The following is a 20,000-nucleotide window of genomic DNA, read 5'->3' on the forward strand; positions in this document are numbered from 1 at the left end:
AGCCTCTCTTCATTTGTATGTACAGCAGACGATTCTTGGTGCAAACTTTGAATTATGGGGAACTAAATCTCGATGCCCGGAACAAAGGTGCTCCAATGATTTTCTTCCTCTTTCAATTTACTGTGAATATATCAAAAAGTATTATCATCATCTGAGATACGGGAGGCACAGATATGATTTCCAATTTGTTTTTGTTTCTATCGTATTTCTTCACGCGATTGAGTGTGAGATATAGTCGAAGAAATGTTTTTATAAACGGGCTCCCTGGACTCCCTGCTGTGCGTGGATCGGCAACATTGTAGAACATTTACACTGGCCACCAGCCACATGCTGAGAAATCTCCTGGCACCAGCTGGTACTGTAAGCTTGTCAATGTCTACTGCATCTGACCGTTTCGCTGACCATCTTTTGAAGATGCTACCCCCACGATATTATTAAGTACAAGCCTTGGGATCCACAAATATAATGAACAAGAAAAAAACAGAAAGACCTGCACTGATTACTGGTAGCACCAGTTATTTGACACTATCTGGTGATAAATAGAATTATAAACAACCTCAGTAAACTTCCCTAAGGCAGACTGACCCCGACACTTGCAGGTGCTGCTACAAGCTGTCGAACCGGTACCACTGGTTCTGAAATAATTCATTATTCAGACCAAATATCCCAGTGGACGTACGGTAGGCCTCCAGTCTTCTAAGGCTGTCCTCTGGCCTCAAGCCTGTCACAATGTCCCACAAACACAGTGGTTCATGAACACTGGCCTACGCTCAAAGTTTACAGCATATACTGACACAGATATACTAACTGTGGATCTAGGCTTTACGATACTCCCTCAATACGCAAGTGCGCATTGAGGGAGTATCGTAAAGCCTAGATCAAATTTCTTACTTAAGTAAAAGTATCAATACTGCATTGTAGAAATACTCTGTTACAGGTAAAAGTCCGGAATTCAAAAGTATTGGTATCAAAATGTACTTTAAGTAACAAAAGTAAAAGTACTAAAATGTTTGAAAATAGCAGATCTACAAGCTCACAACGCGTCGCGTTAATGTATGTTTTATAATATATTAATTTATTTGCAAATGTTCTGCAAAGTAACTAGTAACTAGAGGTTACGTAGGTAACCCCAGTTTTATTATCTCCGTAGTAATGTAATTACTTATGGGATATCATCGCCCCCTGGCGATGCACAGAGCAAAAACACATGGACTCCCGCGACAATCTCATTGGATAGGGTCATGTTACGCGAAACCGGTAGTCCGGAAGGAGTATAAAGCCCATCGCGTAACAGTGTACGCCCTCTAATATCTTCTCTCTGCACGCTGAATGCGCACAGAAAAAGGGGTATTAGGTAATTCCCCTCCTGTACGGCAGGCCGTGGCCCCTCCCTCTGTTCAGAGACCTGCTGAGACAGGGAGGGAACGAGGTGTTTCACGAGGACCCACAGGAACTAGATCTGTGGGTCTGGCCTGTGAAAGGACGAGCCTGAATTCACAGTGGTTGCCTCCTGATGTGGTAGCGACCATTCAGGGGGCTAGGGCGGTCTCCACAAGACTACAGTATGACGTCAGGTGGGACGCTTTTGTGTCTTGGTGCGCATTTGCGCCTGATTAAACCTGTTAGCGGTTGTTTTTCCCATCCTGGAGCCTCCCTGGGTGCTACTGAGAAGGCTAACAAGCCGGTGATGTGCTAGTAAGCCAGGCTAAGCTAGAAAGCACCTCTTAAGGTCTTTACTGTTGCTTAGTGAGGCTAGCTAAGTGGTAAGCCAACAAGACACTGCCTGACTGGGGCGACGTTAAAACTAGCGCTGCAGCAGCTAACGTGGCTAGTCAGGGCTAACTCACCCTTGAGCTATCGAGCTAACAAACAGGGAGGGGGAGGGAGAGGCGCCGCTGCTGTAGTGGGGCTGCGCTCCGCTGGATACAGCAGCAATGGCGGAGACCGGCGACGAGGTTAATGCCCCGGAGGCCACCCCGCGCCGGTCTCGAGTAGCGTCGCTGGCCCTTGGAGCGGCGTGAAGAGGCGGGCCCATGGCTCCGCGGTCGTCGCTTGAAGAGGCCGCGAGTAGTTTGGCCCTCATCAGCCGATGATCCAGGTGGAATACCGTGAAACATGCACAGGCCCGGCAGGCATCCTGGTCACCTGGGTGGAAGCGGGCGAGGGTTGCATGATTCGGCCCCAGGCAGGAGATGCACAGGCGGTGCGGATCATCGGCTGCTACTAGAAGACTGCAGCCCCTAGGCCGCAGACCTTCAGGGCCGCCATCCTATCTTGTTATTCTCCGACACGTGGCGAGACAGGCTAGGTAGCCACCTAGCTTAGCCTAGCTTCTAGCTTGCGGCCTTTAGCCTGCTAGAAGCCTCGAGCTGGCTCGACACGGGGAAAACAGAGAGGATAGGAAAGAAAGAAACAAATAACAATAAATACGCGGGATCGTTAATTAACGAAACTTTAAAACCCGAAACACCCATAGAGGTACACTCCGTGCCCTCGCGTAACATGACCCTATCCAATGAGATTGTCGCGGGAGTCCATGTGTTTTGCTCTGTGCATATCCAGGGGGCGATGATATCCCATAAGTAATTACATTACGAGAGGAGAGCAATAATAACTAACATTTTCATATAATTGTAGTGGAGTAAGAGTACAATATTTGCCTTTGAGATGTAGTGGAATAGAAGTAATTGTAGTAAGTAGTGCTGAAAATGGGAAATACTCCAGTAAAGTAAAAAATACCTAAAAATTCTACAGTACTTGAGTAAATGTACTTAGTTACTTTACACCACTTATATTTATGCATGAATCCCGGATTTAAGCTCATAATCATCTTAACATGTGATGTTATACTATTTATAAGCCCACCTTAATGTAAAGAGTATCTGCTGCTCTATTTTGGCCAGGACTTGCAGCGTTTTCAACAGGAGACACTGCCTGCCTGTCTGTCTCACACCGACATCTGTCTGTTACTTTCTTCCTCTTTCTTTCTTTCCTCCTCTCTTTCTGTCCGTCCTTTCTTCTCGCTCTTTATCAGCGGCTTCTATTTATAGAGCTTCAGTGCGGTGGCTCAGCCCCAGTACAGTATGTTCCACTAAAACACAGACCGTCTCTCCTACCGACCACATCCCTGCGTCCTCCCAGTCCCATTGCCACATGGATGGACTGTATAGGACACGCACACACACACACACACACACACACACACACACACACACACACACACACACACATACAGTAGGCATGTGCATATAATATAACACACAAACGCACGCAAAGATACTGACAAATATAGTGCAGGCAGGCATGTGTACATACAGTAACACACACACACCACACACATCTGTGTGTGCGCAAAGACATACTGACTCATACTGTAGGCATGTGCATAGCACGCATGCACACACACACACACACACACACGCACACACACACGGCATGCAGCACACAAACACAATCACACGTACTTCAGGCTTGTGATTATAATAAACACATACATTGCACACAAAAACTGATACACATTTGTGTGACACAGTAGGTGCGCACCACGCTGATATGAACACACATATGGACTTTCGCCTTACACAAAGCATGTGTTAAATGACATTATGACACAGTAAAATTCTGTGTTTATTTAACTCTGAGTGTGGAAATGGACCCAAATGGCCCCTTACACATTGTTCCACTCTCAGAGTTAACCACAGTTAAGCCCCATTTTAAAATAGGCAAAATATTTCGCAAAAAGTATGACCTATTTTTCCTTTCTTTTTTTGCATAAAAAAATGTATTAAAAAAAGGCACAAAACGACATGCCCAAAATAAGGACGGCAGGTTGAAAGAGCTGAAGTAACACTGAGAATTTTCCTGTACAGGGAGCGGTCATGATGATGTAAGAGAGGGGACATGACGATATGTCGGCTGCACTATCAGGGGTCAGAGTTCAGAGGCCCAGCCCAAACAAAGCCAGTTTGCACACGGGTCAAAGGTCACTGGAGAGACAGGTTGTTTGAGGACACTGGCGGGCTGACGGTCTTTTGTATCAGCACTGATGTGATTACTGCACACACACGTGTTTGTATGCATGCATGCATGCACGCGTGCACACACATACACACACGTATGCGCGCACCCACACGCTCTCACAATGCTGTACTTGAATCCAGCTCATTAAATTATGAAACATCAGTTGCAGATAGAAGTAGGACGTTCAACATGGTTTAAGGACATTTCAGGATGCAAGAAAGTACTTTCTACCCCACAGGGACCAGCTACATGTTAGAGACACACAGGGACCTAATATAACAGAAACCTCCTAGCTACAGTATGGCCCACTTTTGGGGATCAGAATACATCGGTAATCTTCTGACACACAGACACACACAGTGTGTGTGTGTGTGTGTGTGTGTGTGTGTGTGTGTGTGTGTGTGTGTGTGTGTGTGTGTGTGTGTGTGTGTGTGTGTGTGTGTGTGTGTGTGTGTGTGAAACAACAGCTGTGGCAGACTTAGCTGAGATAACCTACGTAGGCAGTCTTGGCAAAGGGTCTTCTGGGCATAAGGTGCGTTGCCAAAAGGCACATGGGCAATACACACACGACGATGATAACACCACAGCTGGCAGTCCAGACTGAGAGTGGAGACAGAGAGAGACACAGAGAGAGAGAGAGAGACAGAGAGAGAGAGAGAGAGAGAGAGAGAGAGAGAAAAAAACAGACAGATGGAACGAGGGCTAACTTGAACTGAGAAAAGCATAGGAGAGGAGTGAAAACGCGAAGGAAAGAATGAGAAAGAGAAACAATGGCAAGAGCATGAACCCACGGCTCTGGGATACGGAATGATTTTTTAATAGATGCTTGTGTTTCAGGTGCCATTCATGCTCGGCGGTCCTACAACCTCCTCTCATGAGTCACCACCACTCTCAAACCGCAGGCCCTCCGCATCGCTTGCCAGCGCTACAGAACGGAGCATGGCTTTTCAACAGGACCGGTATTGCTAGTAGGCGAGTTTGAAGCGCCGACATGAGCTAGCATAGCTCGCCGGGGGAAACTGGTCGGGTCGGGTGGGGGTTGGGGGGGGGGCACCGTGGAACCTGCTGTGACTTTGACCTGGTTAGGATCAGTGGAACAGAAGCCCCGCTATAGCTCACGCCACTGGGCCTTTTTTAATGAGAAGGTGCGGAGCACGCCTCGCTGATCTGGAACACATCCAAAATACCACAGATAGCCCTATACATTCCTCTGCCTGCCCCTCCGTACCTGTTGGAATGGGTGTGGGAAAGTACAGAAATACCTTTGTGTGTATGTATGTACACAGCACAGTATGTGTGTGCATTAAGTGTACTGTGTGTGTGTGTGTGTGTGTGTGTGTGTGTGTGTGTGTGTGTGTGTGTGTGTGTGTGTGTGTGTGTGTGTGTGTGTGTGTGTACAGAAATGCATGTATGCGAGTGCTTGCTTGCCTTGCGAGCACACAAACACACACACACACACACACACCCACCCCACACATCCAGTGTCACCCACACACCCACACACACGTGCCAGGCCGCGTCTGCATTGTGTTACCCGTGCGGTTTAATGAATCCACTGTGTCAAATGACTCGTTTCCTTGCATCGCCTGTCTTTGATAGTGGCCATATAAAGGGACCCGGACCCCTGAAACCCTATTCCATGTGCTCGCATAAAAACTCAAACCAGAAACTATTAAGCCGTCCCCCACGGCCACAGAGCTGTGGAGCGTCGGACCACGTGGCTGGCTGGCTGACTGGCTGGCTGGATGACTGACCCCAGTGTGGGTGTTAGTGAGGGGCGTCTTTCCTGCACCCCCCCGACCCCCCCCCCCCCTCGGGCGCTGAATACTTCTCTCCTCCTCTCCTCGTCGCTCTCCGACTGACTGGCTGAGGAGCAGAGGCCGTGTTTATTGGAGGCCTCCAAAGTTCAAGTCGTTTTTGTGGCCAGCGCGTAGGAGGTGCGCCCGCGAGGGATGGAATACTTGTGGCCTGACAACAAAAGAATTGGAATGCCCTTCTCCAAACTGGCTAATGTAGCCCACCATAATGCCCCCCCACCCCCCACCCCTTCTCACACACACACACACAAACGCTCTAGTCTCTCTCCAACTCGTCTTTCTCCACCCCACCCCCCCTCTCTCTCTCTGCTGCCGTTAGCAGCACTTGTCTGGTCTTGATTATGGCACTGCTGCGCTGTATCCAGGACTCTGGGAGCGTGTTTACTGGAGCTTGGACATAATAAACACACTGATTACAGCTCCATACAGCCCCCTCCCCCACCCCTACCACCGCCACCCCCTTGACATTCAGAGAAGTAACCAGGTCCACAATGGCTCTTTTCTTGGGCGGAATGGAGCTTTGAAATTAACACCACCTCTTTGCACCACCACTGCTCTTGTGTCATTATCGCTAGGGCCAGTGGAACATGGTGTTCCACTGACCGTCTGCCCCCCCACACACACACACACACACACACACACACACACATACCATATGGGCATGTGCACACATAAGTACATGCATGCACAGTGTACTCACATGCACCCTCTCTCAAAGCACATGAGGCGGCATGTTCTTACATGTACACTCACTCTCTCTCTCTCTCTCTCTCTCTCTCTCTCTCTCTCTCTGGGCATGTAGAGCTAAATGACCCACTTTCTCTCAGATTATGCCCAGACATACAGCGCTACTTATCTACGTGGGGGTGGGCGGGTTACTCATTAAACTTGCATACTGTAAGCGCCAGTCGCTCAATCTTTTTGTCCTCAGCTTTGGGTTAAACGGCCTATAAAGTCTTTAACGTACAAAAGTCTACACCATATATGATATGGTTATCTCTAATCCTGTAGGCTAGTGCTGAGGCGCGACAGCATGAGCGGGTTAGCACATATACATATACACACACACACACACACACACACACACACACGGCTGAGACGGCATTAACCGGGCGGTTGGCATTAACCAGCCCCCCACCCCGCGCCAAAACACTTGTTTTTCTGTTCCCACAGAAATGCTGGTGGCAGGCTCCCGGAACGAATACACGTATAATGTGGTTGCCCAACTGTTTGAGCAGGCTCTCCAGTTCATATCACTCCACGTTGCACCTGTTCCACGCCTCAACTGACACCGTCACGGAGGAGGGAGAGAGAGAAGGATGGGGGGGACGGGGTCCAACCAGGATGTAGGAGCTAAACTGCAAGCCAGACACATTTCTGTTTCCTTTGTCTTCATTCAATTCCCCCAAACAGTGACAAGGGTTGGGGGTGGGAGTTCCTGGACTATAAATGTATTTTTAAATCACCCGCTTTATGAATTGCACGTATTGTGCCTAGAGATGGATTTATACGCCACAGCCAATGAGACCGCGTTTCCCCACACAGCAACGCAAGCAAAACATAACTTAGGGCAACTGCATGCTTGGGAATGTACAGCATTACTTTATTTATGATCGTCTGAAACCATGCGCACACACACACACACACACACACACACACACACACACACACACACACACACACACACACACACACACACACACACACACACAAACTGTCACATATGAGTTTCACAGGGCTAGCCAGGTGCAGTGGCCCTGAGGCATGTAGGCCTTCAGTGCCTCGTAGCAGGCCACTTTGGAAAGAACTGTCATTGTCTGTGGGGATCCAACCTGCAAATTACAGGTGACACCATGGTCTGTCCAAACAGGCCACACTGCCACATCATCATGTCGTCCATATATCTTTGTCCCATGTGGGCGAACTGCTGGAATGCTCTATAGGAGATACAGTATGACCCGTCCCATGGCCCCAATTAGCTGCCATATAAAAAGTATTCACATGACTGCCTGTGTGATGGGACTCTGTGGTGTTGATTACCATGGCAAACCTGAAGCATGTCACATAGGTGCACAGTGCATTACAAAGTAATTCCAGTCTATCTGGTCCGGTGATCGCACCTCATCTGCGCTGAGCAACGGCTTCAAACATACATCTTGATAATGTCTTGCTCGGCTGCTGACTAAGCTAATCCTTTTTTTTGTCTCACAAAACAAAGTTGTCGACTGGATAGAATTCAATTTTAGGTTACAGCTACAGCCCATGGACATTTGGAAAGTAATGTTATAAGTACTGTATGCAAAAAAAAAGAAAAGAAAAGAAAAGAAACAACAACACTACTCGGATTTGTTACAATGAGCACATCACCCACATGAATAACACAAAAACAGTTATAGAAAATGTTGTGCCATGTAACTGTATGGCTGTAATGTTTCCGTTTATGTCTTCCCATAACACGGGAAGACTAGCCGTTACTGCTGTGTCAGCTAATGGGGTTTCCTTTTATGACTCAACTCAACAACAGTTAGCTCATACAATCAATACTTCCATTCTGGTCAGCTTAAAAACAACTAAAAGTAATTTGATACCAGATTGGAAAAAGTGTAGCACCCGACAGAATCGAATCTATTTCAGGGCTTTCAATTGACCAGCCTGAGGGCTGAGAGTATAGAGGTCGGACAGCTAAGTCAAGCGCCTGGTGTTTTTGCTCCATGGACTTGTCTTTTCAGCCCCACCAAACCAGGGTAAAGTGCAAATGCAAATGACTCGATGGTGGCAGAATGACTTTGACCCGTGAGCAAGCCGCCCTGGCTTGACCCTGGCTGTGACAGGTGGCATTTTCTTTTTTCTCCTTTCTTTTCTCACTCCTCAGAGCGTCACACTCTTCAATCAGCGTGTCAATCTCTTGTCTTTCCCCCTACATCATCACTGCCAGAGATGAGTGATCAAACGCAGACTTAAAAAAAAAGAATCTGTCAGTTCTGTGGACCGGTGAAAAGGCTGAGCAGCCCACACCCTGAGCCCTGGCTGACTTAACAGTACACCGATGTCAATCTCACGGCTGAATATGACATCCCTGTTCATAGCAGAAATGAATTAGTGTCGGGCGCGTTTGAAGGTTTGAAAGCTTTTCTAAACGAGCCGTCAGCAGACTTGCAAAAAGCAGTCCTGCCGCTGGGGCCTATTTTGGAATATGTGACGGCACCATTTAAAGACAATGAACCTCACGTATTCGAAAGCGAGTTGCTGATAACAGAAGGCTATTTTAGCAGGCGGCGTTCCAGAATGCCTGTCGCGAGTGACATCAACTGCTCTGTCGTCCAGCGTGTTTTGATTAGCCCCCAGCTAGTTATTAGCGGCCTCAGTTCAACTTGTAGATGTCCCCGATGAGGGGTCTCCGGGGAGGGGGTCCGGGGAGGGGGTCCGATGGCTGCCAATGACTTCCTTTTGAAGTGGAAAAACAAACACCTACCGAACGGAAACTGACAGGATGCCAGGGGGCCCTCGATGGGGCACTTGCTTTAACACAGACGCATGCGCAGCTGTTTCGGCAACCCTTCGGGCCCTGTAAAGAGGCCCTCGTAAATGTCTGGCATAAGGGCTCGGTTTCTTAGAAAACTCCCCGCGTTCGTGGCTTTGATAGAAGTGTAAAGTTGGAATAGTGAAGTGCCGTTTTGTGTACATTTTCAACCGCTTTGCTTTCTAAGTAATTTGATCCGTCTGTCCTCTGTTGAACTGAATATACGTTGTGCAACACGTCACACAAAAGGCTATGTGTGCTTAATATAGGCTGTATGATAACCTACTGTACCCCTCATATACAATGCAGCACTCCAACATTTCCCACAGTAGAGTGCATGGGGCAGATGGCTATTGTTTGTCCTTTTCTCCAGGCTAGGATAAAACAGGAAGGCATGGCGGTATTAGGGGAGTTCAGATCAGTTAGGCAAGCAAGTAGCTTCTTTGCTCTGTGTCCCCTCCATTCACCCGCTGACACACGAAACCTTCTCTCATAACCAGTGGTGGAAAGTACATGTACTCAAGTACTGTACTTAAGTACAATTTTGAGGTATTTGTACTTTACTTGAGCATTTCCAATACTTTTACTTCTACTCGGCTACATCTTAGAGGCAAATATTGTACTTTTACTCCATTACAATTATTTCAAACTTTAGTTACTAGTTACTTTTCAGATATAAATTATGATACTATGAATCATACATTAACCACTTCAGCCCTATTTTATACGTAGGCTATTTGAAAATAGCCGGTCTACAAGCTCACAACGCATCACATCGCGACGCGTTGTGAGCTTGTAGATCTGCTATTTTCAAATATTTTAGTACTTTTACTTTTGGTACTTTAAGTACATTTTGATGCCAATACTTCTGTACTTTTACTCAAGTAAATTTTGAATTCTGGACTTTTACTTGTAACAGTATTTTTATATTGCAGTATTGGTACTTTTACTTAAGTAAAGAATTTGAGTACTTTTTCCACCACTGCCACTGACACACGAAACCTTTTCTCATAACGTTAGGAACCGGAATTGACTGTGAGAGAGTGATTAACACTTGCTGGCGGTCAGGATGAAGTATCAAAGCCACACAAGCCTCTGCCGCTTCATCTGACGCAGAGCAGAAGTTCATCGGAAAGTCAAACCTGGACGTCTTTTACACGGCTGCTGGAGTTGAAACAGAAGCACCTCTGTCCCTCCGTCACCCTCCGGCTGCCCGCCTACGTCTCCCGGACATTTTCTAAATAGCATGCTCTCCACCTCGGGGCAACATCTAACGCTAGTCAGCTCCAGTCGTAGCTATGCCTGTCACAATTATTACATAATCGCAATTATTTTTACATAATCGCAATTATTTTTATATAATCTTTAATCGTTTCCATGTTGAAACATTTTCAAACGTTTTCCAAAAATAGCAAAAATAGCAGATCTACAAGCTTACAACACGTCACTTTGTGACGTTTTGTAAGCTTGTAGATCAGCTATTTCCGTTATTTTTACATTTTCATGAAAGTATATTATTAAATGTGTCAGTAATTTCTTTGTATATTTAAGTCATTTGTCACATCTGCCCTGTGCAATTTGTGATTATAAAGCCTTAAAACCAAACAGAAATTTAAAGTTGTATCATATGTTCCAATGTTCAATACCAAAAGCACGATTAAATCGTTTTTATCGTTTTTAATCGTAATTATTTGTGTGACAATTAATCGTCAACTTAAAATTGTAATCGTGACAGCCGTAGTCGTAGCACACGCAGAATACCGCCAGGAAGAAAGTTACCATAACAAGAAGCAATGTTACCTAACATTACACCACAAACATCCTCCCCTCCCCACCAACTGTCATGTTATCTCTTTAGCCCCCCTGCCTGCCTGTTGATAGCACCGTTGACACGCACGGCTAGGGATGAATGAATCCGGCCCGAGTGTGTCACAGGACAACTATAAAACGGGGGCGGGGACATTTTGTTCTTCATAGAGGAGAAGCGAAACCACACTTCCTCTGTGAATGACAGGGCTGCCCAAGAAACCGCACAGCCCTACGATGCTACCACCCACTCCATTACTCCACTGCTGCAGCCCGGCAATACAGGAGCGCTGTTTATCCTTCTGCGCTGCAATAAAAACCCACGGCGTAAAGCAGAGAACACTTGCCCCTTCACAGTAAAACACCCGTCTGCATATTATGGCCTTACTAACACTGAGGACGCCGCTGTACTGCCTGCCAGCCAGCCAGCCACCCGGCCTTGCTAGTTGCTAGAAAGCCATTAAGTGTAGGGAAGCCACCCGACTGACTGTTAAAACATCAATAAATTAAGTCATGCACACAAAAACAAAAAGACGATAATGTCATCTACTAGTAACTGGCACCGCTGTTCATTTATTGTTTCCTGGAAATATCATTTAACTGTGTACTTTGCAAATCATGTCCTCCCAAATTAGTTAAAGCTTTGGTTTCAGACAAAAGTGAAATTACAGCCAGTGCGTATCCTGTCTAGACATACAAAAAACCCAACCAAAACAAAGAAAGCCTTGAGGCTGGTTATTGAGTTAGCCCATTGATTTTTGGGAGAAATTGCTAGTTGAAATGTCACAAACATAAGTGGAGAGGCGGCATATTCATATAGGAAACTGCTGGCGCACCTACGTCTGTCTGCCCGCTCACTCTAAATGTCATTGCGTCTTTGTACTACGCCATATTAATAGCCATAGAGAGGGTTTTCCCATGGTGATGGTGATGGGGGGGCTTAAACAGCCATCTGAAAAATAAAATTCCCCCAAATAAAGAAATGGAGCTGTAACACAGGGGGCCGGCGTCCAAAAGTGTGCATTTGGGACTACCCAGCCAGGTGGCCAGTCCTACAGTCAGAGAAGCAGGCCACATTCAAACAACTACTCACTCTTTGGCCCTTTCAGTTTATGGCTCCCCAGCACTCAGCGGAGGAAGTCTGCCAGCACAGCTCAGAGCTTCCGCCTTCCAGCTAGCTCACAGCATACTCTGATATTGTTTGAGGAATAGAGTGTGTGTGTACCTGCATGCATGCTCGTACACGCACGTGCCTGTGTGTTCATGGTTGTGTTTCCCCTGTGTGCACTCCCGGAGAGACAGCGAGAGTGAAAGTGATTCCCCTGCCAAGCATGACAGATGGGCAGGGAGTGGCACAATGCTGCCTCCTCCCTCTCTCTATCTCTCTCTACGCCACCTGAGTGGCATGAGGGAGGGATCTATGATCACTGTGCTCCATCCGCACTCACACCTCATCTCCTCTGACAGACCGTGCCCTCGACTCACAACGTGCGCTGGATAGAATGCAACGTGCACTCTCTGCCCCCTTCCTCGCTTGCTTGCTCCGGCTGCTGCAGAAGCGCTCAGAAGCTCAAGCCAAATAAAATGCTAAGTTTGTTGCAGTTCATGAGTTGCATACTTAAGGTCGCAGCATGACTTGCATGCAAAAGCGGGCAGCCAATGCGATTCTAAATTAATCCGGACCGTAAGTACCGGCTCAAAGTCAGTAGAGTGTGTGCGCTGCAGCAACGCTGTAAGGCGCGACCCCCATCAACAATGCAGCACCGCGCGTTAGCAGCAGGGAGAGGGAGGGAAAAAAAGGGGAAGAAAAAGTGCAAGTATAACATTGTGCAAGATATCTTTCTCCTGGAAGATTGCTGACTGCTGAGTCTCAGGGCCTGGCAAACCGCGCTGCGCTCGCCTGGTCCCAGGCCAGCAATCGTAAAGGAGAGAAGAAAAAAAAACCTGGCTCTGCTTCACCTGTTGCAGCGCCACGCTAATTCCGGTGTGTCGGTTTCACGCGCCTGTTGGCCCTGAGTTGTTTTCTCTGTCCTCCACATGAACTACTGGGATTTGACCATGTTTGCCCCGACGGCAGCTGGGGTTGAAGGAGGGGTCAGAGAACATAAAAGTTACGCGGGAGCCAAAGATAGCGTGTGCTGTACAGACTCTGAGAATAATGACAAGAATCTGTACAGACTCTGAGAATAATGACAAGAATGACAAGAGCCTTGTTTTTGTTTTTTTCACTGAACATAGTGATTACAATGAATAATGACTTGTGTGTGAGTGTAGGAGGGAAAGGGAAACTAATACTTGGGATTTGCTCGGTATGAAAAAATAAGAAATAAGATGTGTATCCCAGGCCATTCTGCATGGCATGAATGAATGAATTTATTTGGTGATAAAAGGAAATAACTTCTCTTAAAAAGATGTCAGATATACACGTCCCTTGAAGGAAAGGAAGGAAGGAGATATAATGTGATTCTGATGATCAACTACAGGTATGTGGCCCTAGCAGGCAGTCTGTGGCATTGTGAAGCAGAGATGTCAACATGCTACTGTACATACAGGCAGGAGAGCCCCTCCCTGCAAACCAAACCTGATATGTGCACCTGTGGGAACGAGACACTGCACTCCGGCATGGAAAAACAAAACCAACCCACCTCCCCTTTGACTCCGTGACACTGTCAAAACGTACCACCGTAACTGGACACTGACAGCTCCGACTGATGCCTGTTCACATACTGTAGGAACTTTGCTAGAGGCTCAACTTTAAGTCATCAGTGACCCTCTAGAATTATGTATGGGACAACAGTGCAAAAATAAAACACATACCTTTGTGTTCTGTTGTCCGCAGCTTCAATAACACCTATATCACATTTGTGTTGTCAGCTTACATCCAAACATAGGTTCCTGCAGCGGCCTGTAATGAGAGGAGAAAAGGTGTGATCCTTCAACCTTCCAGCACAAGAAACATCCATTCAGCCAAACAATCCAGGAATCTACTGGCTTATAAAAAAGGAATTGATCCAGAGGAGGGAAGGAAGGAAGGGAGGGAGTGAGGGAGGGAAGAAAGGGAGGGAGGGTGGCACAGCAACACCGTGATTCTACGCACAAAATCCTCCTCCGAGCCAGTAATCTGTGCATGTAGGGGATGCCATGGGGAGGAGTCTGGAGGTTCAGCGGAGGTGAAAATCCTAGAAGAAGGCGTGAGGCTCCCCCTCGTCTACGCTAACCGATGCTAGATTTTCATGTGACCAGCTTACCACTAAAAGGCTTACAGGCTTAATCCTTTAGCCAAATGAGGTGTCTAACCTAAGGCTTAGGCTAGCCAGAGGAATCAAAAGGAGTTTACAGTATGAGCCTTACAAGACGTGGTATATTTGTCAAGGAATGTGTCTCCGGAAAGGATTTCTGTTCTAGGTATCATCGCTCCAGGTCCTGCGACCTTAGGCTGACATATATGGCTATACCCCTAAGCTGGTATACCATACAGCTAAGTACTGATATCATTGGCAGGAAGAATTTCAACAATGTCAATCACACAGCTCAAGCCCGCTGAACTTGTTCACTTCTTATCCTTAAGAAAAAAAACTAAACTCGGACTTGTGACAGGAAGGTCACAGTTTTGAATCCCTGCACCAGATGCGGAAAATGTGGGAAATGTGTAGGCCACTGCCTGGGCACCCAGCGGGTGTTCAGACATCTTTCCCTAAACAAATGAAACAAGAGAGGTTCAGAGGTTTATCTCTTCTTGTCACCTTTTTTGACACATGCTAGTTATACTACACAGGGTTACTTCTTGTTAACGTTTTTGTGATTTAGACTTGAACACAAATGTTATTGAGACAGTATTTTTAGACGGATGCGAGGTTTGATGTTTACCTGGTATCCTAGTTTCTTTGAAACACTGCATTGTTCTCTTTGCACTCTACTTCTATTATGTTGTTTGTTGACTAAGGTTCCTGCCTGCACTGCTTACTCTGATTTCACACTGTCACTATGGATAAAAGCGTCTGATAAATGCCAAAATTGTAAACTGTATGCGCTCTATGGTCCGGCGCATACTCCGCCGGACCGGGTGTGCAGGCTATGACATCCGTCATCTACTGTATGACGTATAGTGACGCATTACTCCATCTGGGCATGATTTCAGCCTCCATTGACTTACAATATAAAATTTAAGTTAATTTAAGTGAAAAAAAGAAATGAATGGGGTACTTTCTTGGCCAACTGGCAGCTTGCACAAGAAATGTGGCACTGATCGGGCCGGCGGTTTGCGAGATTAGCCGCGGACAGTAAAAAACAACATGGGTGAAAACATAATCTCCCCCCTTGCCTTCGGCCTAGTGGAGATGATAATAATGATACCTTAACTTAAACCCCCAACCCCCCCACAAGGATGTATTGCAGACATACTAGTACTTCCAACTTCTGGTCACATGTTTGGCAATTTTTCCAGAGTAAATGATATTACACTGCACATAAAATTCATTACATTTGCACAGAGCAGGACCATGCCTGCCACTTTGGATTGGATCAAACATATCTGATCTGGCTGTGGCAAATTACATAATTCCTCCCATCTGGGACGCACACTCGCACACATCTCTTACCCTACAAGTGTGCAAGCACACACACACACACACACACACACACACACACACACACACACACACACACACACACACACACACACACACACACACACACACACACACACACACACACACACACACACACACACACACACACACACACACACACACACAATAAACTCACACGCCCCAGGATATTTCACTTCATTATTTCATTCCCTTTCAATGTCTGTAGCAGACGTGGTAGATTATTTTGCGGTTCATCCGTCTATCTGATTCAACTGTCGCCTGAGTGGTAGTAGCTGCCTCACATCCAGAATGAAAAAGGGAACATCTGCACTCACCAAATAAGTTTAAATGCTTATGTTAATGCATAGGGGCAGTCACGCGATCGAAAGCGTTTCAGTCCTCCGGTCTTCGTCTGTGTTAACACCAGTGGTTCGCAACATGGGGTCTGGGGACCCCTAGGGGTCCTTGAGGATGTTCCAGAGGGTCCCCAGCCAAATGCTTGGTAGTTATGGGTCTGTAACTCAGAGTGTATAAATTAGCACTGAGGTTTTACAGTGTAGAGCGTAATCCCAGATATATAAATTGTATGGGGTCAGTGACCTAGCACATATCAAACTGGGGGTCCTAGAAATTAAAAAGAATCACTGAGAATCATTGGTTTACACAATGTAGCGACATCATCACCTTCACACCTGACTTGGCAAGCAACGCGGAAAAGGCCACTCATATCTCTGATATAGAAGATAATGAAACCATCCCTCCCTCTCTTTCTGTTTGTCTGACATGGCTGTCTGTGTTGACTGCTTTCAAAGGGACACGTGAAGCCCAATCTTTGGCTTTTAAATATCAGATTTTCCCTCGCTCCCGTTACCTCGTCAATCAGCGACAGTGCCTGATAGGATCCGTCGGAGGATAGCTGTTGTCTACACAGTTCAGCTTCATTTGCAATTCTGACGTCTTCATCTGAGACAGAGCTGTGGTCAGAGGTCTTCTGAGTTCTCACAATGGAACAGCATGTTACAGCAGGGTCAATGTGGGTTACAGAGGCCAACATAACGCCAAAGCAACGACTATGCACATCCAGATTTAGCGGTGCATGGCTCTCATACTGTGTATGCAACCAGAGAAATTGGAGCAACAGTGTATTTGATTTTATATGGTGCAGCAGGAGCGGACAAGCTTTCCAATGTTTCTTTTTGTCTTTTTTTTTCTCTAATTGATGCCTGTGCCAAGCGAATGAGTGTGGTTTTGTGTTACCAGTTGGCTCAACAAACAAACCCTTTAGCAAAAGGGATCGCCGTGCTTTTCTTTAAGAAGAGGCGAAGAAGGAAGACACGATATTATTATTATATAGGTCATTTGAATGCACAGCACATACGCACCCACACTGACACAAGACACCACTGTTGGCAAGTCATATACTTTTCCACCAGTTCTCCCACCCCCCCAGGCTGCATCTTGATTAGCGGAGACAAGCACTGCACAGTTCATTTCAGTTAATTCCTCAAATCAAGCGACCATACTGCTCTTTCAAGAAAAGAAAAAAAAACTTTAAAAAAGCACTCCTTATGCCGGGGCGGCCGAGGCTATTCAAATCTAGGATAAGTCTTGATTTTGGCTGGAATGTGCCTGGAGCGGCCTGGAAGACTTTCAATAACTTCTTTTTCAATGTTTGCCTATGTTTTTTTCCCCCCGATCCTCTGCATACATTTCAGAGGGCTGCAATGTAAAGCTGGGGCAGGCTGTCCTTAAACACACACAGAGGGAGGACTGCTTTCAAGTGCCACTTAAAAAAGGACTTGTTGGAGACTAGGGCCCTACTTGACCCATTAACCCCTCCTACGGGAGCCTGTGTCAAAGGTCAGACGTGCGCTGCATGTGCTATACTGCCAATTCCCCACCACCAATGCTGTCTCCATCAAGCCGCTGTATCGGATGTTACTTTCAACACCCCCCCCCCCCCCCCCCTACACACCCACCCCTTACACACCCACCCCTACCCCCAACCCCACCAAGCCTCCGTCAGGCTGTTTTAAGAGGCAGGGTTTCCGGCAACGGCCGTTCTTGTGTGGCCTTGCATCTGATTCCCTCATGCTAATCCGTATGCTAAGCCAGCGCTCAGCCACTCGGCCCATGGGATAAATATGCATGGGCACAGGCTGCCCAGATAAGAGGGCCAGCTGCTGGGAGGCAGGATTTTTTTTACCTCCATTGCCCTCCGTTCTTCGGCGTGAACGGGCGTCTGAGCAGGAAAGAGTAAAGGGCTCAGTGCTGCAGGAGAGACATAAGTGGTAGTAATGTATCGTCATATACATAATATAACATCCCTCACCCACTGTGCAGAGGTTACCTTATATGTCAACTGCAGTGATACAGCAGTCCACCAGGAGCCTGTCCCTGAACAAGCCTTGGGCTTCCTGCTTGCATTGCATACTGTATCGATTTACTAGTAATTATTGTGTACAATTCTCAGTGGGGTGAGAAATCTACACATTTCCCAGCTTATGCATAGATGTCACAGCATTTTGTGCTGCAGCACAAAATGTGGATTTGTGCCTCATTGTGGGCCTCAGTGATAATGTAAAACAAGTGTCCACCCCTTTCCTGGCAACAGTCTTCATACCGTTAATATCAATTACATAGTTTAGCTCTTCTGCCACCTGTACTCCTGTGAGGATTTGGCTCTCTCCCCTTCATTATGCGGCCTCTGACACAATGCTACTATCCTACTGTAGGTCTCATGATTAATGGTCCCTCTTCTACCAATTCAAAATAGATTTTCCAACAGTTTTGAAGGACGATATCTGGTCGTGGTGGGGACAGGGGGGCATTCGTTTAATTTCACAAAAAAATCTGCATGTGTGCAAAACAGGTCATAAACCTATTCCATCCATCGGCTGCTCAGCGCGGACACTCGCCATTCGCCCTCCTAGTAGCCTGCCCCAGCGCGTCTGACATCTAGTCTAGAGGGGCGTATTCAAAATCTCTGGTGAAAACAACCGGTGAAAACAATTGGATCACCGATTTGTGCGCCCGCAACCCGCCCCGTGCCCCTCCTCCTCCCCCAATGTGCAGCATAGGCTATATTCACACGCCGGCCATTTTGGAATTTAACATTGCGTTGCTGTGGCAACTGGGGTGGCAACTGGGGTGGAATTTCATTGACTTAATGGCAATATGGCCGACGTGTGAATATGGTCTATAGAGAGCCCTGACGTCACAACATTTGGAGCAACGCCCACTGCACTCTGGTTGGTTGGGGAAATGAAAGGTTGACTCCCACTTCCTATGCCAGAAGTTGGTCCAGGCTTCCTTTTTAAGCAAAACGCGAAGGCAAATAAAAGCCTGGTGATCGAGGCTACTCTCCTAGAGACTCAAGGCCTCGCTGTCGGTGTGCCTGCCTTGTTTTCAAGTGATGTACAAAGTCATGTATATAAAACCATTCTTTATTTAGTTGAGAGGAAACAAAATGAGTGCTCCACCTCCTCTGTCCCATACAATCTCCACCTGAGAGCATTCTGACAGAACACTTTCTGGTGGGCGCCAGCGTGCTTATTTCCTTTTTTTCCTGCTAGAAAATCTGCCAGGAAATCTCATACGTTGTTTTTCCTGATGGGAAATACACATTTACCAGTAAATCTATACATTTCCCATGTTTCCACATTTATTGTGACACGTGTGTGTGTGAGTGAGAGTATGAGTGTGTGTCTGTGTTAATACAGCACTACAAAGAGTACCAGGCTCATTTATACTTCTTCACACGCCGTGCCACTGGCTGAAGAAACCTGATTTCAAAGTGAAAACATTGCAATTTTCACTTGAATACCAATTGTTTCCAGCGAGCAATACCACAAAGTATAAATGACGCTTGAGCCCGCGTCATTATCTCAGTTATTTGTTTAAAACGATCTACAGTAAAGGCTGTGTCCTGTCGCAAGTTGGCAAAGTTGTACAGTAAAGAAAGAAAGCAAAGGGAGTGTATATATAATGGGTCCTTTTCTAGTATACACTGAGACACTGTGTGACAGGACGCAATACGACCCCGCTCATTAAAATTCCTCCTCCTGAGGAACAGGGTACAGGGAATCTGTGCCCACTGCATGTCAGCCACACCGGTGAACACTGAGATGAAAAAAGAGACAGACAGTCAGAAAAGACAGGTGTGTGGACAGATGAAGCTACAAAACTAAAAGCACTGGCATCTCCCGTCTATCCCTGCTGGCGCCATAACTGAGGGATTTGAAATCA

At 46.7% G+C, this 20,000-nt stretch overlaps 1 protein-coding gene across 3 annotated transcripts in view; it reads right to left on the reverse strand.

Annotated features, from left to right (window-relative positions):
* Positions 1 to 20,000, reverse strand: part of LOC311060592 (thyroid hormone receptor alpha-B) — a 169,922-nt gene that overhangs the window by 126,339 nt on the left and 23,583 nt on the right. For 2 of the 3 annotated variants that reach the window (XM_084078820.1, XM_084078819.1), the window contains one exon: positions 13,981 to 14,068. The exons of the other annotated variant lie outside the window; for it this stretch is intronic. The gene's annotated coding sequence lies outside the window, so the exon portion shown is untranslated. The remainder of the gene's footprint in view (positions 1 to 13,980; positions 14,069 to 20,000) is intronic. 3 annotated transcript variants of the gene reach the window in all.

This window comes from Gymnoscopelus microlampas (assembly GCF_963454915.1).
Source record: "Gymnoscopelus microlampas genome assembly, chromosome: 14".
NCBI classification, from domain to species: Eukaryota; Metazoa; Chordata; class Actinopteri; order Myctophiformes; family Myctophidae; genus Gymnoscopelus; species Gymnoscopelus microlampas.